We start from the raw sequence: 23,476 nt of genomic DNA, 5'->3' as shown, positions 1-23,476 counted from the left end.
TCCGCGGAAGTGCAATCGCTTCGTCTCAAACAGGAAGCGTTGTGTGGCCTATTTGTGGAAACGTGATGGGGCAGTATGTGCGTATAATTGTGTTAGTACGCGTCAGTTTCCTGAATATTGTTTGTCGCTCGGGGTAGATTCGGAAAATACTCAGACTTGGTAGCACAGTCAGGGAATGAGCGTTACGGGCCGATGAAGACCTCCGCTGGAGACTGTTTTCCGTTATCTTTTTCCAAGTGATGTGAAGAGTCAAACATTCATCTGTGTCATGTAGATGACTGATGAGTCTTGTACAGTATAGAGTCATGTTTGAATTGTAGTGACTGATGGGAACACAAACAGTCTACACCTCTTAAATGGCTCCTTGGGGGCCGTTGACGTTAACGTCCTCATCCGACGGAAGAATCGCCACCACATCCTCACTCCACGAGGAAGGAACTGCGGAAAGGTTGGGAATTTAATCTAGGATATTGGTACAGTCTGGTGACCGGGAACTTGATGCCTCCTGCTTTTGCCCGCATCTCGTGGTCGTGCGGTAGCGTTCTCGCTTCCAACGCCCGGGTTCCCGGGTTCGATTCCCGGCGGGGTCAGGGATTTTCTCTGCCTCGTGATGGCTGGGTGTTGTGTGCTGTCCTTAGGTTAGTTAGGTTTAAGTAGTTCTAAGTTCTAGGGGACTTATGACCACAGCAGTTGAGTCCCATAGTGCTCAGAGCCATTTGAACCAACCTCCTGCTTTTCTCCTCTTGGACGCCAAACACTGGCGGTGGAAGTCTTTTTCTTCTGACGCTAGCAGCAAGGTACAGGTGTGGGTGTTAAGAGTTCATCAAAAAAATTCAAATGGCTCTGAGCACTTAAATGGTTCAAATGGTTCTGAGCACTATGGGACCTAACTTCTGAGGTCATCAGTCCCCTAGAACTTAGAACTACTTAAACCTAACTAACCTAAGGGCATCACACACATCCATGCCCGAGGCAGGATCCCAACCAGCGACCGTAGCGGTCGCACCGTTCCCGACTGAAGCGCCTAGAACCTCTCGGCCACACCGGCCGGCGTGGAGTTCATCACCACGTCAACATCGAAATCACTGGATCACTAGAGTTGGCAGACTAGCTCGGTTGGGAAGAAATCTTAATGGCTGTATTAAAGATTTCGAAATGAACAAATAGAACCTAAATTTCCCTACATGTCCTCCACCTCAACCTACAAAGAAGCGTTAATTTATACGTCACTAGCGACTCGCCTCTGCATCGCAAAGGGGAGCACTAAACATCCACGGCCGGACGACGTGCCTAGACCAGCGATAATAAATAAAATACACAATCCATCCTATTGAATCAGTCTGTCTATTAGCGGAAACCGTATCAAAATCCATACAGTAGTTCTTGAGATTAGCCTTCACAAACGGGCGGCAAATCACGGCAAGAACTTTATAATATATATAGAAGAAGAAAGGGGTAGACGTATAAATTCTGGTACCAGTCATTTCGCTGATTCAATGATCTCTCAAATGGAGGCCACTTCGGTTTGCATTTTGCTAACCTACCCCAGTTATCAAACTGGGGAAACAAGACCTACAGATTACCGTGGAATGCGAAACATCGTTGAGAGATGAATGCCAGATTAAATGGCAGACTGAAAAATCCGTGGTGCGACTGTAATTTGATCCACCGACCTCTTGGTTGCTAGGCAAGCACTTTATCGCTACACGCCCAGGCGCGACAGATTGTGCTCAATCTTCGCTACTCCCTGGAGTCGTAACGGCTGTTTACTGTATTTCCCGGCAGGTATCGCCACCTCTATAGTTGACTAGCTCGTAGCTCCCATCATTGTCACGCGATCTCACTCCAAACACAAATTAAATATGGGACAAAAAACAATACATTTACGATCTACTCATTGTTACTTAGCAGTAATAAATTATATTCGCACACCTTCCTCCTGAAAACCGTCAGAAAATTCCTTCAGTAGTCCCTGAGATCAGCCTGAACACAGAGACAGAAATCGAGATGAGAGACATTAATATAATAGAGATAGATGTAGCAGATAATCATGGGCGTGCTCCGTGCCTGTGGATTAAAATACTTCTTGAAATACAGCTATCAGTCAATTTTTGTATAGCATGTCAAGATGCGTTCAGGTTTTCATCCATCTTTATTCGGAGTGATAAATTTATATTCCCGTCAAAGCCATGTTTTCATTGAGTGTGTTTTAAATGCTGCTTCTGCCTTATATTCCGTATCTTATAACTCTTTGTTTTGCACTCGTGTCCATAATACACACACTACCAGATTCACTAATACAGCCCAGAATTCTTCATGTGGTCTTATTACGACTTAAGAAGGCTGAAAACCCGAAACGTTTGGTGGCATCAATAAAGCTACGTAAAAAGTGACTGCTTGCTGTATTTCTTCAAAAACATCAAAGAGACACGACGTATACGCACATTTTCCCTTACACGGACCACTTTTCTGTGCATGTCAGCTCATTGCACTTTTAGGCTATAAACAGTTCTGGCGCTGGCGTTTTGTAGCTCAGTGCACCTTTTATTTCTTACAGAATGTGTTATGTTTGTACTTAACGCGTGATTTCTTTTTTTTTTTTCTTCTCTCTTTTCCCCGACAGACAAGCAACCGCATGTAGAGCAACATAAAGACACACTACAAGTAATCCATACATGTTATAAAAATGGATATATATATATATATATATATATATATATATATATATATATAGATGCGCACACACACATATATATATATATATATATATATATATATATATATATATATGGGTTTTCGCGTGGCATGGGCTAAACTGCTTTTTCACTCCAAACTACCACCAATTTGACAGGTAGGTGGGTCTTACTTCTCAGCGATTCTTTCCAGACAGTGAATGATATGTGTACGAAGTCCGGTTTGAAGGCGGTCCAATGACTTAGGAGATGCGCACACACACACACACACACATATATATATATATATATATATATATATATATATATATATATATATATATATATGTGTGTGTGTGTGTGTGTGTGTGTGTGTGTGTGTGTGTGTGTGTGTGTGTGTGTGTGTGTGTGTGTGTGTGTGTGCGCGCGCATCTCCTAAGTCATTGGACCGACTTCAAACCGGACTTCGTACACATATCATTCACTGTCTGGAAAGAATCGCTGAGAAGTAAGACCCACCTACCTGTCAAAGTGGTGGTAGTTAGGAGTGAAAAAGCAGTTTAGCGCATGCCACGCGAAAACCCATATTTTGTCCATCCAGTATTTGAGCATCAAAGCACTTACTGACCTGCAAAAGGCTTTACATATAATTTCAAACTTTTACGAGATTTTTTCCTCGCCGACAACCCCCACAAAATGATGAAAGGCAAAATGTTTATCGCGTACTACATTTTTGCTGTTCCTGCAGCAAAACTCAAAACTAACATATAATGGCTTCAAATGACTCTGAGCACTATAGGACGTAACATCTGAGGTCATCAGTCCCCTAGACCTTAGAACTACTTATACCTAACTAACCTAAGCACATCACACACATCCATGCCCGAGGCAGGACTCGAACCTGCGACCGTAGCCGTCGCGCCGTTCCAGACTGTAGCGCCTAGAACCTCTCGGCCACTCCGGCCGGCCTACCATATAAAGCATGATGTTTTAATTTATTACTCCCTGATTACTACCTGTATTCGTGACATATTCTGCGGGCAGTATTCGCACATACCACCGGATGTGCCGGCAAAATTATATCATTGTACGACACAAAGTTGAGGAGATGTGACGTCATAAACACTCAGAGGGATGAAAAATGTGCCGCATCAAACATGACGTTTAAGTTTAATACCTCTTTGCCAATCACACTATTTGCAATTCATTTCGTAGAGGTATCCTCATATATTGCTGAATGTACCTACAAAAATATACCATTGTACAGCACATGTTTCAGGAGATACAACGTCATAAATACTGAGCTGCGTGAAAGTGAAACCGCAGATCCAAATTCGATATAAATACAGGTGAAATATGCACACAAATACGTGTGAAATATGTTAAATATATTTGAGACGTGCGTACGTGGGCAAAGCTACAGGTAAAGAGCTCATCCTAAAGCCCTGGAAATAATTCAACTAAACTTGATACACATTTTAGTTAAGATCGGAAATTAAATACTGTGTGAGTAAGAACCAACAGACACCTATTGGAGTGGGGCAGTAACGTGGAGAAAAGGACGTAAGAGGAGATGGACAGGCAGGGATGAGGAAGACGAATGCAGGTAGAGGGAGGAGGAGATAGGAAGAGAGTGGGTGTGGGGTAAATGAACAGAGAGGGACGAGGATGAGGTGGGTAGAGTGAGGAAAGAGGAGGTGACAGTCAGAGAAAGGTGGGGATGAGGAGGAGGAGATGAGCATAGAAAAGGTGGCAGAGAAAATGGGCAGAGAAAGGGAAGAGGAGGAAATGGGCAGAGAAAGGGAAGAGGAGGATATGGACACATAGAGGAGGGAAGAGAAAATGAATAGCGACAGGGGGTAGCAGGAGATAGGCAGGGAGAGGAGGGATGAAGAGCTGGACAAATAGAGGGAGGAGGAGACGTGATTAGAGGAGGAGAAGAGAAGATGTGCAGAGGGAGAAGGAGCAGATGGACAGAGGGGGAAGAGCAGCTGGAAACAGAGATGGGTTGGAGAAGATTGAGAGAGAAAGGAGCACGAGGAGATGGGCAGAGAGTAGGGGGGGGGGGGGGGGGGAATGTGGCCGTGGAAAGGGACAGGCGGAAGAAGGAGATGGACTAATAGAAGACTGGAATAAATACAAGCTCGCGCAGCGCCGGGTACTCGGCTAGTAGTTCATAAAAAAGTACCGGAGTTGTCAACCCAAAGGTTGGCTTGAACATCACAGTGCTTTACTAGGCATGATCCCGTTCGAGGTGCCACGCCCCTCTCACTGACTTATCCTGCCAGTTATAGTGGAAACAACAGTCTAATGATTCCGAGCCATTGTGCAGCTTGGAATTTTCCACGTTAAGAAATCGTTTCCAGAGATGAAAAAAGCGACAAGTGACAGCCAAAATCGGAAAATCGTCTGTAGATGGAAACCACTACCTCTGAATTGGTAGTCTGGTGCTTGTTCATATTTTAAATTTTTTAAATGTTTGTACTTGCTTGACATAGTGGTACAGTTATCTGACAGCTTTCGATAACAACATGACTCAACAGCTTAACGCTCATAATACATAATGTCACAACTATTATCAATACGGATTCTTAGCTGTAGGTTCAAATGGTTCAAATGGCTCTGAGCACTATGGGACTCAACTGCTGTGGTCATCAGTCCCCTAGAACTTAGAACTACTGAAACCTAACTAACCTAAGGACATCACACACATCCATGCCCGAGGCAGGATTCGAACCTGCGACCGTAGCAGTCGCACGGTTCCGGACTGCGCGCCTAGAACCGCGAGTTAGCTGTAGGTTCGTTGAGATTATTTGAAAAACACACAAGCCACTTTGTTTACGTAACTGACATGAGTGCATGAATGACTGTTAAAAAAAAGAAACAAAAACCTGGCAGCAGTCTCACAAGTAGCACAAGTGAATCAGCGGAACGTATTTCTTTTGTGTCCTCTCATGTCCTAGATGTAGCTCCTTCTGCATAACGTCTATCACAATAGAGCACCATTACTCTTTAAGACGCCGAGACACACGGTATATACACTCCTGGAAATTGAAATAAGAACACCGTGAATTCATTGTCCCAGGAAGGGGAAACTTTATTGACACATTCCTGGGGTCAGATACATCACATGATCACACTGACAGAACCACAGGCACATAGACACAGGCAACAGAGCATGCACAATGTCGGCACTAGTACAGTGTATATCCACCTTTCGCAGCAATGCAGGCTGCTATTCTCCCATGGAGACGATCGTAGAGATGCTGGATGTAGTCCTGTGGAACGGCTTGCCATGCCATTTCCACCTGGCGCCTCAGTTGGACCAGCGTTCGTGCTGGACGTACAGACCGCGTGAGACGACGCTTCATCCAGTCCCAAACATGCTCAATGCGGGACAGATCCGGAGATCTTGCTGGCCAGGGTAGTTGACTTACACCTTCTAGAGCACGTTGGGTGGCACGGGATACATGCGGACGTGCATTGTCCTGTTGGAACAGCAAGTTCCCTTGCCGGTCTAGGAATGGTAGAACGATGGGTTCGATGACGGTTTGGATGTACCGTGCACTATTCAGTGTCCCCTCGACGATCACCAGTGGTGTACGGCCAGTGTAGGAGATCGCTCCCCACACCATGATGCCGGGTGTTGGCCCTGTGTGCCTCGGTCGTATGCAGTCCTGATTGTGGCGCTCACCTGCACGGCGCCAAACACGCATACGACCATCATTGGCACCAAGGCAGAAGCGACTCTCATCGCTGAAGACGACACGTCTCCATTCGTCCCTCCATTCACGCCTGTCGCGACACCACTGGAGGCGGGCTGCACGATGTTGGGGCGTGAGTGGAAGACGGCCTAACGGTGTGCGGGACCGTAGCCCAGCTTCATGGAGACGGTTGCGAATGGTCCTCGCCGATACCCCAGGAGCAACAGTGTCCCTAATTTGCTGGGAAGTGGCGGTGCGGTCCCCTACGGCACTGCGTAGGATCCTACGGTCTTGGCGTGCATCCGTGCGTCGCTGCGGTCCGGTCCCAGGTCGACGAGCACGTGCGCCTTCCGCCGACCACTGGCGACAACATCGATGTACTGTGGAGACCTCACGCCCCACGTGTTGAGTAATTCGGCGGTACGTCCACCCGGCCTCCCGCATGCCCACTATACGCCCTCGCTCAAAGTCCGTCAACTGCACATACGGTTCACGTCCACGCTGTCGCGGCATGCTACCAGTGTTAAAGACTGCGATGGAGCTCCGTATGCCACGGCAAACTGGCTGACACTGACGGCGGCGGTGCACAAATGCTGCGCAGCTAGCGCCATTCGACGGCCAACACCGCGGTTCCTGGTGTGTCCGCTGTGCGGTGCATGTGATCATTGCTTGTACAGCCCTCTCGCAGTGTCCGGAGCAAGTATGGTGGGTTGACACACCGGTGTCAATGTGTTCTTTTTTCCATTTCCAGGAGTGTATTAAGCCATAAAATATCAGGGCCATAGCCATTTATAATCCAAAAGTGTTGTATCACAGTATGTAAATGAAAAGAGCTGCCTATAACTAAAATGTTTGTAATTCAGGGCACCAAAGACGCTTCATAATAAACTGAGGGGAAACGCACATGATGAAACAAAATTTACATTTATTCAAATCCCTGGGATGCCATTAATACAATATTAGCGAACTAGGACTAACGTTCGACAGATCAACAACATTAGAAATCGTCATGGCTTTCTTGAAGAAGCCACATGCCAAATTATTTAGAGACGTCGCAAACCTGCTAGTAAGTCAGAAATCACGGCCAGTCGAGGATTTAAATCCTGGCCCTGCCTGAGTCGGAGATTCAGCGTCTTCTTAACCACTGCGCCCACCACCCCATGCCTTCGTCGGCTCTGAGAACAAAGCTAAATGCCGTATACTCAGACGATGCCGTTGTAATGTGCGTACAAACATCTACGCACTGAAATGTAGTAAAATGCTTATGGTTCTCACAGGAAACAAAAAAAAAAGAACAATCAATTAGGAAGGAACGCATCGAATTTGTATTCTATACATTTTACTGTAAAATAAAGCTAAATTTGTAAAAAGTGTGGTCTGTATTTTGAGGTGTATCGAATTTAAAGACACGCCTTGTATCCACGAATGATAAAAAGCTTTCCCTTTTTCCTTTCCAGGAGACGTGCCTACAGTGACTGAAGATGCGAGTATCGGATGTTACTATGTCTGGCAGATGTGGTCAAATTCTACAATAGGTATTCCAAAGCAGGCAAAGCAGTAAGAATCTGAAATCTGTAATCGATATTGAAGATCATTCGTACTTGTAATTTCACCGTAGTACTGGCGCATATTCGTGAAGTTGCACAACATTTCGACTCGAGTTGGGTCGGTTGTGCCACAGAAATAAATGTGCTGTGCAGCCGGGCAAGCTTTCTCGTCGCGCTCAAACAGGACTTACCAGAACATACGATCACGCTTACTCATTACTGAGATCAGACGACATCCAAACTTAGCTTTCTAAGAAGATCGACAGATCTGTGCTTAAAGCAAGTCCTAGGGCACAGAGACCCCAAAGGGTAGTCCAGTCACTACAATGGCAGAGGTTTCCTTCACTCGTGCACATTGATGGCTTTCCTCGTGGAATGTGGATGTTTTGTGTTTGATGTAATTGTTTAAGGTAAATGACTGTGAGTGCTTGTAGAGCTAACTGTTGTATTTATGTTGTAAATGAGAGAAAGAAACGAGTGAAATCCGATGTTCGCTCATGAAATACCATCAACCTCAAGTAGCCAGTTCGACAGGTGGATCACCACATGAAGTGCCACATCCGTCATTTCACGAAACTGTGGAGATGTCTAAGTTAACCCAGAAAGTTGGTGATTTGGAAACGCACATCGGTATGTCTTTGACTATTGTCACTCAAACCTCGCCGCTAAAAAATTCTGACGAACAGCATTTGAGTGGACTACTTTTGTGAAATGTGTCATCTCTCTGGGATGTTTTAGCAACGCTTAGTTCGTAGATAGACAGTAGGTGGAGCGGCGCTTAATGTGGTATCAGCACAACCAAATTGATTTCAAGGAAAAAGGTGAGACCAATATTTGTAAAACAACGTGCACCAAGCAATGTCGCGTTGTGATATGTGATCGTGGCAGATGCAAATCTTAGTACGTGGTTTCACTGTTTTATACCACCCCCTCGTAACAAACAAACATAGCATCAGAGACAGATCCCTCGGGGTGCTTGCCACAGTAGCCGAAAGATCAGTTTTATGACATCATGATACGGTTACACACCCAGAAGAAGGATACTGAAATGCACTCCAGCTGCTGAGGCCCACACACTAATTTTTATCACACTGTATTTGGAGAGTCGGTGCTGAGAGCCCGTACGCGTTGCCCCTACCGTCGTGCAGTGTTGTCAGCACACGGCTGTCAGTCACGCGTGGGGGATTTGGGTACTCGACAGACAGCTCTACATGCGAGCATGGTGCACTCCACTCAGGTGCTGCGTCTTTGCCCCTAAAGCTTCTCGGCGGCTAGCGAATGGTGTGGTGTGTCACGACACCTCAGACGAGTAGTTCGGCGAATAATCCAGTTTACTTGTACTGTTCACGTTGTGCTGTTTTCATTTTCTGACAAAATACTTTGTACATTTCTCTGGATGTTTCGTCTGTTGACAAACACGTGACACTGACGGCTGCGACGGAATCTCAACGGCCCCGGATTATCAAGTTTGAGATACGTGTTTTGTGTGGGAGCAGGCCAGTTACCGCGCGTTACAATCAATAAGAGTGCCAATAATGCGGATGATTGTTTTGTGACGTAGCACTGAGGCTAAAACACAACCCCACCTTACTGTTCTAGGCGGCCCCGCTTTTTGAATGAAACTTTTAACGCAGACTCCTGCGCCCGCTTAATTTCAAAACAATGCGAAGTTGACTTACTTTCCGTATTTTCATTTACTAACCTCTTATATTCTGCGGAAACTCTCCATTGAGGAAGGAAATGTTCGTTGCGCAGAAAAAAACCTCATGTAGTTGACTTACTTTCCGTATTTTCATTTACTAACCTCTTATATTCTGCGGCAACTCTCCATTGAGGAAGGAAATATTCGTTGCGCAGAAGCGTGTAATAAACGTAACAGGTGGCTTCCATTCTAAACCTCTTGTATACAGCTGTTTAAACAGTTGCGCTTACAGAGAACAGCCTCACATTGATTCCCTTGTGAAATTTGTTTGTGTACTAAAATACCGTGTGCCAAATACTAACATCAGAGAGGCTATAGGCTTAGGTGAATCAGTAATAGACACCATAGAGACGAAAAGTCTAAAATGGAATGGACATTTAGGAACGGGTGGGCCATTGCCGATGGTCAAAGGAAGTGTGACAATGGGCCGCAGCGGAAAGAAGAAAGCGTGGGCGACATAGGAGGAGGTGGGATCGATATGTCCAGGACTGCGCTGGATGTCACCGGTCTACAAGAAGGACACTGGCACGATCGGAGGAAGTGCAATACGGGAAGCGTTTAGTGGGGCCAGTCATGCGGTACTTGCAATATACTGATGATGACATTTGTTGGTTCAAAAAATGGTTCAAATGGCTCTGAGCACTATGTGACTTAATTTCTGAGGTCATCAGTCCCCTAGAACTTAGAACTACTTAAACCTAACTAACCTAAGGACATCACACACATCCATGCCCGAGGCAGGATTCGAACCTGCGACCGTAGCGGTCGCGCGGTTCCAAACTGTAGCGCCTAGAACCGCTCGGCCACTCCGGCCGGCTGACATTTGTTATCAACAATAAATCGCAGTTCGTAAACAACAACAAAGGTAAAGCTAGAAGGCGAAATGATTGTCACTTTCCATCACTCAGCCTTAAAGTGGCATCCAAAGCGTGAGGTATTAAGCTGTATAAATGTTTGAGTCCCTATCCTGTCATGTGAAGAATGTAGGAGAGAATAAAATTAACTTCAGACAAGAGCTGGAATCATGTCTGCTTGGCGACTCGTCCTACTCCAGAGCTGAGTTTCTCAATGTGTAATAATAGTGTGTGTGGGCGGAAGGGGGGGGGAGACTAAAAACCGAATGAGAGAGACAGAGGAGGAGGAGGAGGAGGAGGAGGAGAAAAAGAAGAAGAAGGGTGTCACGACAATAATGTGGAAAGTTAGCACGTTGCCACAGTTTTCATTAAGCTAGCTAGTGTGTTACGGAGAGACGCATTGCTGTAATCGATGACAGCTGTTGACATTCCTTTCCATTAGTGACATTTTCGCCACGAGTGGATTTCACCAGTTTCAGTATCATCAATTAACGTCCGCATGCTGCTAGAGGATGAGATTACAAGGCACTGATCGTACAAACGCAAACAGATATTTGGTAGCTTGTGTGCACTAACACACGCATCGGACGAGTATTTGCGCAAGTGCGAGCAAGTGGCTGTACTCACGTTCGCAGCGTCAGCAGAGACTCCTCCAGCTGCACTCGACAGTTGGCGCGTACGATGTCAGCCAAGTAGCTGTGTCGGAGCGTCTGCCTCACTAGCTATGCGCAGCACGACCGCCTTGCAGCACACGAATGCTCGCGCCGGCCGCCGGGCACGCGGTCTTATTCACTCGGCCACCCGCGTGTTCCCCCTCCCCCCACCAACGCGGCCGTCGATTCCCCCCCCCCTTCCCCCCTACACTCCTATCCCCTACCACGGAAGCTGCTGATGCTACAGGCGGGCGCGCACGCTCTCGCCGGCGCTCGCTAGTCAATGGGATGTCGCCACCTGCCCCCGGCCACCTGAATGAATGGAACCGGCCCCAGCTCAGCGCAGCTCCATCCTAAAGCCGTACTCTCATGGGACGTGAAAACGTACGTGGACGAGGAGCTTGTGACGTCACAGCGTGGAATTCCACGTTCCACTACATCAAGAATCCATCACGTCAGATTTTTGCCTCGTGGAGAGAAACTTGACCGATGAACTGCAGCTTCGGTTTTACGTCACAAAGACAAATCAGGAGACGCCATATTGTGTTACGTCGTGAAGTATACAACTGTAATTGCTCTGTACTGCAAGAGGCTCTGGAGACGAGATTTCTCCAGACGAGATTTCTCCAGACAAATCCCTAGGAAACTTTAATAAAAAGGCCTTAGCTTCTATCCCGAGAGGCAGAGGCAGTTAAACGCAGGACACGAGGAACGATTTGTCTGTGACGAATTGGGAACAAAGCCCCCAGATGGAAGGCGGGCGTTTTCTGCAACGAGATGGCTTTAAAAGTTTATGACGCCAATATCATCCCGAGTAAGGGAATGAACTCCGAATCTAAGGAACAAAACATGTCGACTTATACAAAAAGTCGCCGAAAGAGAGTTCTAGTTGATATGACAAATATGCGTTTGCAGTTAGCAACGCAGCAGTATTTGGCAATGGATATTTTACTGTCGGAACTAAGGCACAAGGTAGACAGTCAGGGCAGAACAGATCCCGTGAGAGGTGAGCAGAACATGAAAATGATACAAGAACTTCAACATTTTATAAGAACTTCAACGTCTCTGGGGGAGAGTTCACAAACTTGTGCTGGGGTTGTCGGCTAGGCATTTCTGACGTACAGATTCTGTTCGAAACCTTGATCTGGATGTTGGAGTGAGGCATTCCGGTGCGGACAGGTTCTTTGCTTCGCAGACAACTTGTTGCTACGATGGTGGACCAACAAGTAAGTTGCACTAGCTCTCTCCAAATTGGAGGCGCGTGCAGCGATCAGATTTCTATTGGCTAGACGGCTGAGTTGCATGGACATTCATCATGAAATCACTGCTGTATATGAAAGCGTGCAACCTCTCTCCCAGTTATTGTAAAGTGGTGTAAGCAATTTGACGCCGGGGGAACGGATCTCACTGACGAAAAGGCTGGTCTGGGACGCCCAGTACCGTTGCAAATGTTGGCGGCGAGGATGTGATCATTGGAGACGACCGGCGCATAACACTGCAGGAAATTGCCAGCATGCTGAACAGTTCGTATGGCAGTGTGTTCTCTATTGTTCACCACCACTCATTTATCGTAAACTTTGTGCTAGATTGGTTCCACGGCTGCTCATCGATATTAACAAGAGGCAACGTTTCCAATTGTCAATGGCATTTTTGGGACGGTGTTCTGTGTAGGGCATCGAGTTTCTGCGGCGAATCATCACGGGTATGAAACATGGTTATAGCACTTCACCCCCACAAAAAAAAAGAACATTGATGGTGTTAGTGCACTCCACATCATCACAACTAAAGAAGGCTAAGGTCCAACCTTCAGCAAGAAAAGTCATGGCGACTATGTTTTTTGACCTAGAAGATGTAATGCATGTGGAATTTATGTCGAAGGCGCAACAATCAACTCTGCTTCGTAATGTCAACGTTGTATCGGTTGCATAAGGCAATTAAAGAAACGTGAGAGGGAAAATTAAGCGCCGGAGTGATATCTTGCACGATAACGCAACACCAACCTTGGCCCGCCATACGTCAGAACGGCCGCAGCGATTCAAATGGGAGGTATGGCAACATCCCCCATACAGTCTACACTAGGGCTGTTTACAATGAACGATATATCGATATTTTTCCCGAAAACTGTCAATAAATATTGGCGACATTACTTTTTCCGATAAATCGATATGGAGTTGACAATATCGAGCGCCGATATTTTTATTTTATATTTTTTCGCAATTTTTGGTAAATATTTGAAATTGTTCTTTAGAAATTGTAGTAGAATTCATCAGGTCCAATCTCTCTCTCTCTCACACACTGTGTGAAGGAAGTATAGGTGGCGCAAAGTAGTAGTCCGATTGCACTGGGGGATGGCGGCGTGACTGGAATAACAAGATTTCCGATGTGAAGAAATAGCACACCAGTTGGGTTAAAAAACAATTTGTAACGAAACTAGTGCACTATTTCTTCACATTGGCATTCTTCAAAAACAGTTGCTGAAATCGACGAACAAAAATCTTAATTACAAGACTGGTCTTTGCCGTGGGTAGAGAGGTGTGAGGGAAATGCTGATGTAATCGGCGCTCAACGCTACCAACACGAACTGCACCAAAATTTTGACACTACAACTGCTAGGTCTATGGCGTTTGCAGAAATGAAAAAAACTGGGAAGTCGACATGAAGTGTTCCGGACAAATCCGATATGTGACGAAACCCAACGACGGACCCATCGGACACCTTTTATCGTGCCACTTACCTGCAGTTACGATTGTTAGCAAAGCGATTATCGCCAGACGTGAACGTTCATTATTTCCCTTCCAGTTCTGGCTCTAAGGGCAATAAGCAGGCTGCTTGTTTGTTGATGTACAGAATATCTAATAATAAATCAATGCTTAAATATAAAGCTCTAATACCGGGCAGTATATTTACAATATCAGCCAATACGTCGGTGGATCAATATCTTTTCGTCGATATATCGCTATATCGTTGTTTTTTCAATATATCGATGGCCGATAATGACGTTTTTTAAATATCGATATTTCGTATTCCTGATACTTTTAAAAATATCAACAGCCCAGACCTAGCACCAAGCGATTACCATGTGTTCGGCAAGATGATAGAGGATCTCAGTGGACGAAGATTCCAAAAATATGAGGAGCTGAAAGCAGCTGTATGCAGGTGTCTACACAGAGCTGGAGGTGATTGCTACGCATCCGGAATCGAAAAGTTAGTTAGCAGTTCCGAGAAATGTTTACAGTCTGTTGGGGACTGTGTGGAAAAGTGAAAATACACTATATATTGTCATATCCGTGTTGCCTTTGCGTATGTGGTTTAATGAATGGGCGTAACTTGGAAGTGTTACTTATATTCGCCCTCGTACATGCTCAGTGGGGACATTACCGACTGCTGCTGTTTCACGTATGATGAAAACATAAATAAGTAGATGGTGCTAGGTGGGAGTATGAGTCGGCCAGGGAACATGCCGAGATATTCCGAGCATTTGCGATAGACGCTGTGTCCAGGTACGGCAGTGATTAACGTAACTACCTAGTAAGCAGGAGATCTCGAGTTCGACTCCCGGTCCGGCACGCATTTTCACTCGTCGTCGCTGATTCCACGTAAAGTCCCAATGCAACTGATATCATAAGTCCCTTCCCTTTCCTTTCTCCCCCCCCCCCCTCCCATCCACCTTCAATTTACCTAACACAAATAAATAAGCATGCCTTTTTCCAAAAGTTTGCCTCAAATCTGGAGAGAATCAATGAAAACATGCAACCTTACCCTGACGAATTACTATAGCACTGAAAATTTATTTAAAAATTTCACTACTTAGAAAGTTCTGTATTGTGTTATAGGCGCGCTATTGTTCTTGATCTTTATTAACGACATAGGACACAATTTGAGTAGCCATCTTAGATTGTTTGCAGATGATGCTGTCTTTTACCGTCTTGTAAAGTCATCAGATGATCAAAACGACATGCAAAATGATTTAGATGAGATATCTGTATGGTGCGAAAAGTGGCAGTTGACCCTGAATAAGGAAAATTGTGAAGTTATTCACATGAGTACTAAAAGAAATCCTCTAAATTTCGATTACGCAATAAATCTCACAAATCTGAAGGCTGTAATTTCAACTAAATACTTGGGGATTACAATCACAAATTACCTAAATTGGAATTTCCTGGCAGATTAAAACTGTGTGCCGGACCGAGACTCGAACTCGAGACCTTTGCCTTTCGCCGGCAAGTGCTCTACCAACTGAGCTACCCAAGCACGACACACGCCTCGTCCTCACAGCTTTACTTCTGCCAGTACCTCGTCTCCTACCTTCCAAACTTTACAGAAGCTCTCCTGCGAAAGGCAAAGGTCCCGAGTTCGAGTCTCGGTCCGGCACACAGTTTTAATCTGCCAGGAAGTTTCATATCAGCGCACACTCCGCTGCAGAGTGAAAATCTCATTCTGAACCTAAATTGGAATGATCACGTAGGTAATATTGTGGGTAGAGCAAACGAAAGACTGCGATTCATTGGCAGAACACTGAGAAGGTGTAACAGGTCTACTAACTGACTGACAGACTGCTTACACCACGCTTGGCCGCCCTATTCTGGAATATTGCTCTGCGGTGTGGAATCCGTATCAGGTGGGACTGACGAATGACATCGAAAAAGTACAAAGAAGGGCAGGTCGTTTTGTATTACCGCGAAATAGGGGTCATAGTGTCACAGGTATGATACGTGAATTAGAGTGGCAATCATTAAAACAAAGGAGGTTTTGTTGCGACGGGATCTTCTCATGAAATTTCAATCTCCTCGGATTGCGAAAATATTCTGCTGGCACCCACGTAGATAGGGAGAAATGATCTTCACGATAAAATAAGAGAATTCAGGGCTCGCACAGAAAAATTTTAGTTCTCGTTTTTCCCTCGTGCCGTTTGAGAGTGGAACGGTAGAGAGACAGCTTGAAGGTGGTTAATTGAACCATCTGCCATACACTTTACTGTGAATATCAGAGTAATCAGGTAGATGTAGATGTATTTTGTCAGTTGATGTGACGCAAAACATTATCTGATCAGAAGTATCAGGACACGCATTAGTGGACGTCAATATGGGGTGTGTCCGTCATTGACACCTTGAATTCTGCTAGACACTTTCGGTGAGGTGTTTGACTGACTGCGGAGCAATCGCAGCCGTTTTATCCTCAAGTGCAGAAGCCAGAGAAGATAGTGGTGTTTGACGACGGGTTCTCGAGCGATGTCGGCAATATAATTCATCCCAAAGGCGTTCTATTGGGTTCAGGTCGGGCCTCCGGGCAAGCCACTCCATTTCAGGAGGATGCTTTATGAAAGGTTGCATTGCCATGCTGACACAAACATTCGTCGTCCCCGAACAGTTCCTCTACTTTAGGCGCTACATAATACTGTAAAATGCGTTCATATCAGTCCGCATTTATCGTTTTCTTAAGCGCAATAGTTGAACCACACCCTAACCATGAAAAACACAGTCACGCCGCAATACCACCTCCCCGTTCTTCTTTGTTGGTCCTACACATGATGGCAGATGACGTTCTCCAGCCATTCGCAAAAGCTCAAACCCTTCCATCGAATTACCACACGGTATAGCATGATGCCTCACTCTTAGTCTCTCGTTTTCAGCCCTGCATTGTCCAGTGGCGCTCCTCTTTACACTGACTCCAGTGTCGCTTACCATCAACTACGGAAATGTGCGGCTTCTGAGGAGCTGATCGACCGCCGCACCCGATTCTCTTTCACGCCCTACGTACAGCCATTCTGCTAGTTCCACCAGTGACTCCTTGCGCTGATTGCATGGGATTATTTACGACTACCCTGTCCGTTAGTACTTCAGGTCCGCCTGGTCTCGGTTTATCTGTGGTTGGTCCTTCCTGTTTTCACTCCAAAATCACGTCACCGACAATCGATTTGGGCAGCGGTAGAAGTTTTGAAATGTCCTCACAGGACATTTTTCAATTACTCGTATAACGGCCTGCCCACGTGGACGGGCCTACGGTCTAACCGATAACACTTCAGACAGGTAAGGCGCACTTTCCCAGGGTGTACGTAACAGCTGTCAACAACAAATCCAACATAGTTGTTCAATTACTTGTGTAACATATGGTCCTAAATCTTCAGACGAATGTTTTTCAAATACTGTGTTTCTCTGAATTGTAATTTCTCGGACGTTATGCTACAGCGATTTGCTAGGTACTGATGTAAACGAATAATAATAAAAATTGGAGGGGTGGGGAAGGGAGCAAAGGGGGACAGTCACAAACTGAAGGCATTCCAACCCCACCAACACCCCCCTCCCCTCCCCTCCCCTCTCCTCCCATAAAAGCCGGCCGCGGTGGTATCGCGGTTCTAGGCGCGCAGTCCGGAACCGTGCGACTGCTACGGTCGCAGGTTCGAATCCAGCCTCGGGCATGGATGTGTGTGATGTCCTTAGGTTTGTTAGGTTTAAGTAGTTCTAAGTTCTAGGGGACTGATAACCACAGCAGTTGAGTCCCATAGTGCTCAGAGCCATTTGAACCTCCCATAAAAATGGCTCTAAGCACTATGGGACTTAACATCTCAGGTCATCAGTCCCCTAGAACTTAGAACTACTTAAACCTAACTAACCTAAGGACATCACACACATCCATGCCCGAGGCAGGATCCGAACCTGCGACCGTAGCGGTCGCGCGCTTCCGGACTGAAGCGCCTAGAACCGCTCGGCCGCAGCGGCCGGCCCCCTCCCATCTCCCAACGCCGTACCTAGATACGCGTCTGTGCTTTACTAGTTTTTGTCCTATTGAAGGTGGCAGTGGTACGCCCTAGACTTCTCCCAACGTTTAAACTGATTTACACCGCCAGTTATTGCGCAGCTTAACAAACCTGAGTTCCAACCCGTAGAACATTTTTGCAATATTCATAGTAACGAAAGAAGTGATAAATAATAAATTTGTATGGAAGCTGAGGTGGCAGACAGCAAAGAATGATTTGCAAATGACTCTGCAGTTATGACACGCTTCCTGTTAGGTGGGTCAGTAATAATGAAGTGATAAATGGCAGAAAAATGTCCTAGAATTGAATGCAGATGGAACCTTGGATTTTTGCATTCTTAATCTGATACCAATCGAGATATTTCCACAATGCAATGTAAACACTTAATCAGACGTAACCCTGATAAACATAATCAGTGTGATAACACTAATTGCTTGAGATATATACATTGTAATACTGTCAGAGACGGCAAAGCACTTGGAAGAGCAGTTCATCAGAACGCATGGTCTTGAAAGGAGGTTATAAGAGGACACGAACGAAAGTAAAACAAAGGTTATGGAATGTAGTCGAATCAAATCGGGTGATGCTCAGGGAACTGTAATAGGAAACGAGACACTAAAACCAGCCGATGAAATTTGTTATCTTGCGATCAAAATAACTAGTGGTGCCTGTAGCAGAGAGGATATAAAATGAACACTGGTATAAGCAAAGAGAGCATTTCTGAAAAAGTAGGAATTTGTTTACATCTAATACAAATTGGAGCATTAGGAAGCACTTTCTTCATAGCTTTTGAAATAGGGCGCTTCAGAAAAATGCCCGCACCATATTCAATAATAAAACCTGAAACTAATTTAGATTCACCTTCAGCAAAATCAAAAGGAGTTCGATGAGTCTCAACCAAACAAGAAGCAAATCTACCAATTAGAATAATTAAAGACAATTAAATCAAAGCTAATCTAATTTCATACGAAATTGTTTGAGCAACAGAACGCAAGGAGCGTAATAAAGAATAATTTTAATTAGAAGATCAACCAGCAATTATAACAATATAAACACCCAATGTATAGCAACACAAAAAAACAAAAAACCATAACAAAAAGAACACATGTAAGTTAAATAAGGAAAGATTACTCAAACAGCCAATGAAATTATTAAATTAAAAACAGGAGAAAAATAATAAAGTAAATAATCAGATATAGTAGGGATGGGCTGCTCCTTACAGATCAACTTAATAGCATCACTAAAAGGCTGCGAAATCCCTACAAACCATACTTTATTTGGACTTTTACGAATCTGAATATAGCCTAAAATCTTTCGCTCCAATAAAGTTAAAAAAGCCACGCTAATTAAAAACAAATAACCAATAAAAGAAAGCTCAAAACAAACACAAACAAATCATAAAGTATCAATACTATTTGTAGAAAAAATCTACATAAATGAATTCTAAATTCAACGCATTAATCTGTCAGAATAGTAAATTAATTAATATTAATCAATAATATAAAAAATATTTTAACGATATGATCCTTTCATACTAATATGGGTTAATAATCTTAGGATAGAAACCGACCTGGCTCACGCTGGTCTGAACTCAGATCATGTAAGAATTTAAAGGTCGAACAGACCTAATCATTGGGCTCCTGCACTCAAAATTTTTCTTAATCCAACATCGAGGTCGCAATCTGCTTTGTCGATATGAGCTCTCGAAAACATTACGCTGTTCTCCCTAAGGTCACTTTATCTTATGATCATAAATTATGGATCAAACAACAAACATAAATAAATGATATAATAATGAAGAGTTTATTTATTCTTCATGTAACCCCAACAAAACATTATCATTAAATATAGAAAGACCAACAAAAAACTATATAAAAGTAAAATGTTAAGGTCTGAAGGGTCTTCTCGTCCTAAAGATAAATTTAAGCCTTTTGACTTAAAGTTAAATTTAAAAATGTATTAAGAGACAGTTGATTTCTCGTCAAGCCATTCATTCCAGCCACTAATTAAGAGACTAATGATTATGCTACCTATACATGGTCAAAATACTGCGGCTCTTTAAAAATTCGCTCAGTAAGCAGGACAGACCTCAAAATATTTTCATGTTTTTGATAAACAGGTAAAAATCTACAAGGTAAAAATTTAATACCAATAAATGTACTAATTCTATCATTTTTACAAAGATTACTAAATTAAATCAAGAATCTTAATACAAAACCTAAAATAACTATAAAATCAAAATATAAAATAATGAACTAAAACGTAATCTTAAAGACAGGCAGCTCGGATAACTAACGAGGACGTACTGAATCTGACTGGGGAAAAGAGAAATTGGTTGCACATCTTGAGTAAAAGATGGGATCGGTAGATAGGAAACCTCCTGAGGCCTCAAGAAATCGTTAGTTTGATAGCGGAGACTAAGGTAGGAGGAGACTAAGGTTTCACTACAGTAAGTAGTTTCATACCACTCCAGTAAGTAGGTTCAGTTGGATGAAGGCGGCAGTAGTTATGCAGAGATGAAAAGCCTGCTCAGGATACAGTAGCACGGAGAGGTGCATCAACTGAGGCTTTCGGAATGAAAACAACGACGGCAACAGTAACAGAGGTGATAACAAGACAATACCGAGAAAATCTGAAGTGTTTTAGACGATGTCTTGAGTAACAGTTTGAGAATAAGAACCCATATTGGGAAAAGGACGCTATACACGAGTAACAAAAGTCATGGGATACTTCCTAACATGGTGTCGGCCTTCCTTTTGCCCGGCGTGGTGCAGGCACTCAACAGATCGCTGGGGATCTCCTGCAGAAATATAGAGTCACGCTGCCTCTACAGCCACCCATAATCCCGAAAGTGCTGCTGGTGCAGCAATTTGTGCACGAACTGACTGCTCGATTATGTCCCAAAAATCTTCGTTAGGATTCTAGTAGGGCGATGTGGCTAGCCAAATCATTCGCTCGAACTTTCCATAATGTTCTTCAAACCAATAGCTTGCAGCAGTGACAGCAGCAGCTACCACCACCTGATGATGTCGAGCAGTTGCATCGAAGAAATATTGTGCGATTTACACAATACAATCCGGCGGCAAACCCGAGAAGCGTATTTGCAAGTTTCTTATTGTCGGACATAGCTTGTCTTACAGTTACTAGTCTGTATTTTGTATACTCTTTGCGTCTGCCATTGTTAGTTATTTTGCTGCCCAAACAGTAAACATCATCCAGAACTTATATTTCATCATCACTTAATATAATTCCATCAGCATTGTCTGAGTTAATTCGATTACACTGATTACATTATATGTAGTCGCGTTGATTTCCATGTTGCATCTTCTCGAGAAAGTAACCCATTAAAATCAAAATCTGCCACTAAAATATGCAGTTATCACGTACAAAAGCGACTAAGGTCTCACAGAGAAAATAATTGTAATTGAAAAATTGTGAGCTTATTCCATTTCTTAAAACATTAAGCAGACCTTTCAGATGATGAGGAACTTAGAAGAACTGCAAAATATGTCTTCCTCGCAGACTATATCGGATGACTAACAATTCCACTTTTGGGGCATTACTTCAGATAATACTCTTTCGTGATTGCAGGCTTCCTCGGCGTATTCCAATGATAAAATCTTCCCGGGTGTTTAATCGTAACTTTTCAACTAGTTTCGTACCTATTATCTTCAGGCGAAGTTTCTGTGATCGATAATATTCTTCATTATCTTCTTTAAGAAGCCGTGGTAACATATCTTCCATGAAGTCCACAGAGCGACTGCCGATCGAGCCGTCGGGAATTGATCAGGTAGCTCGGAAAGAAACGAAGGGAGATGAGTCTATAGTGCCCCGTCGACGACGAAGTTATTAGAAATGCAGAACAAGTTTGTATTGTGGATGGATCGGAATGCAAATCGGACGTTTACTTTTCAAGTGAACCATCTCGGCATTTGCCTTAAGGGAACCTGGACGTGATGAGGTATCATTTCCATCCCAATCTTTCAGGCTGCGTTACTCTTGATCTATAACACTGTGAGATGAGTTTTGAATGCACGTTTAGTTTTCGGTAGCATTATCTTTGGCATCATGTGCCTAAAATCTCTCAACGTGTGCCTGAATCTGTCAGTATCAACAGAATATGTTACGCCTCACATCTTATAGTTCAGAGTATACTACGCCTCACTTTCGATGGTCATTCTTGAAGAAAATAACGATTACGTGAAAGAAATTCTTGTTACACTCCAGACTGTAACATGAGATGCGTAACGAAATTACACTGAAGCGCCACAGAAACTGGTATAAGCATGCGTATTCAAATACAGAGACATGTAAACAGGCCGAATATGGCGCTGCAGTTGGGAACACCCATATAAGACAACAAGTGTCAAGCAGTTGTTACATCGGTTACTACTGCTACAATGGCAGGTAATCAACATTTAAGTGAGTTTGAATGTGATTTTATAGTCGGCGCACCAGCGATAGGACACAGTATCTCCGAGGTAGCGACGAAGTGGGGATTTTCCCCTTACGATCATTTCACGAGTTTACCCTGAATATCAAGATTCCGGTAAAACATCAAATCTCCGAAATAGCTGCGGCCGGAAAAAGATCCTGCAATAACGGGATCAACGACGACTGAAGAGAATCGTTCAGCGTGACAGAAGTGCAACTCTTCCGCGAATTGCTGCAGATTTCAATTCTGGGCCATCAACAAGTGTCAGCGAGCGAACCATTCAACAAGCATCATCGATACGGGCTTTCGGAACCGAAGGCCCACTCATGTACCCTTGAACACTGCACGTCACAAGGCTTTACGCCTCGCCTGGGCCCGTCAACACCGACATTGGACTGTTGATGACTGGAAACATGTTACCTCGTCGGACAAATCTCGTTTCCAATTCTATCGAGCAGATCGACGTGTACGGGTATCAAACAACCTCAAGAATCCATGGACCCTGCATATCCGCAGGGGACTGTTCAAGTTGGTGGAGGCTCTATAACGGTGTGGGGCTTGTGCAGCTGTAGTGATATGGGACCCCTCATAAGTCCGGATACAATTCTGACAGGTGACACGTACGTAAGCATGCTGTCTGATCACTTGCATCCATTCATGACCATCGTGCGTTCCGGCGGACTTGGGCAATTCTAGCAGAACAATGCGACAGACCACACGTCCAGAATTTCTACGGGGTGGCTCCAGGAACACTCTGAGTTTAAACACTTCCCCTGGCTACTAAACTCCCCGAACATAATTGATCATGTCAGGATTTATGGTGTCAATCCCCTTCAGCACTATTGCAGACATTAATCGAGTCCATGCCACGTCGTGTAGCGGTTTTTCTGCCTGATCGCGGTAGCCCTACACGATATTAGGCAGGTGTACCAGTTTTTTGCGCTCTTCAGTATATATGGATGTTGAGAGAAGCGTGAGGCAGTCTGAGTGATTTTAGATGCATGGTGGCTCAGATAATGCTACCGGAAACGTGTATTCTAAATTCGTCTCATAAAAAAACTGTTATAGTAATTAAACTTTCACGGATAATAAACACAATTCCGTAAACTGCTTTATCTAATGATGTTCAGTACCGGCATAAATCGGCAACTACCT

At 44.3% G+C, this 23,476-nt stretch overlaps 2 protein-coding genes across 2 annotated transcripts in view; one reads left to right on the top strand and one right to left on the bottom strand.

The window, feature by feature from the left end:
* Nucleotides 1-11,245, bottom strand: part of LOC126198418 (metalloproteinase inhibitor 3) — a 346,751-nt gene extending 335,506 nt beyond the window's left edge. The window contains exon 1 of the mRNA XM_049934721.1: nt 11,107-11,245. The gene's annotated coding sequence lies outside the window, so the exon portion shown is untranslated. The remainder of the gene's footprint in view (nt 1-11,106) is intronic.
* The window catches only part of LOC126198417 (synapsin), an 846,670-nt gene that overhangs the window by 629,300 nt on the left and 193,894 nt on the right, over nt 1-23,476 (top strand). The window lies entirely within an intron of this gene.

This window comes from Schistocerca nitens, chromosome 8, assembly GCF_023898315.1.
Source record: "Schistocerca nitens isolate TAMUIC-IGC-003100 chromosome 8, iqSchNite1.1, whole genome shotgun sequence".
Lineage (NCBI taxonomy): Eukaryota > Metazoa > Arthropoda > Insecta > Orthoptera > Acrididae > Schistocerca > Schistocerca nitens.
This window is presented reverse-complemented; position numbering and strand designations above follow the sequence as displayed.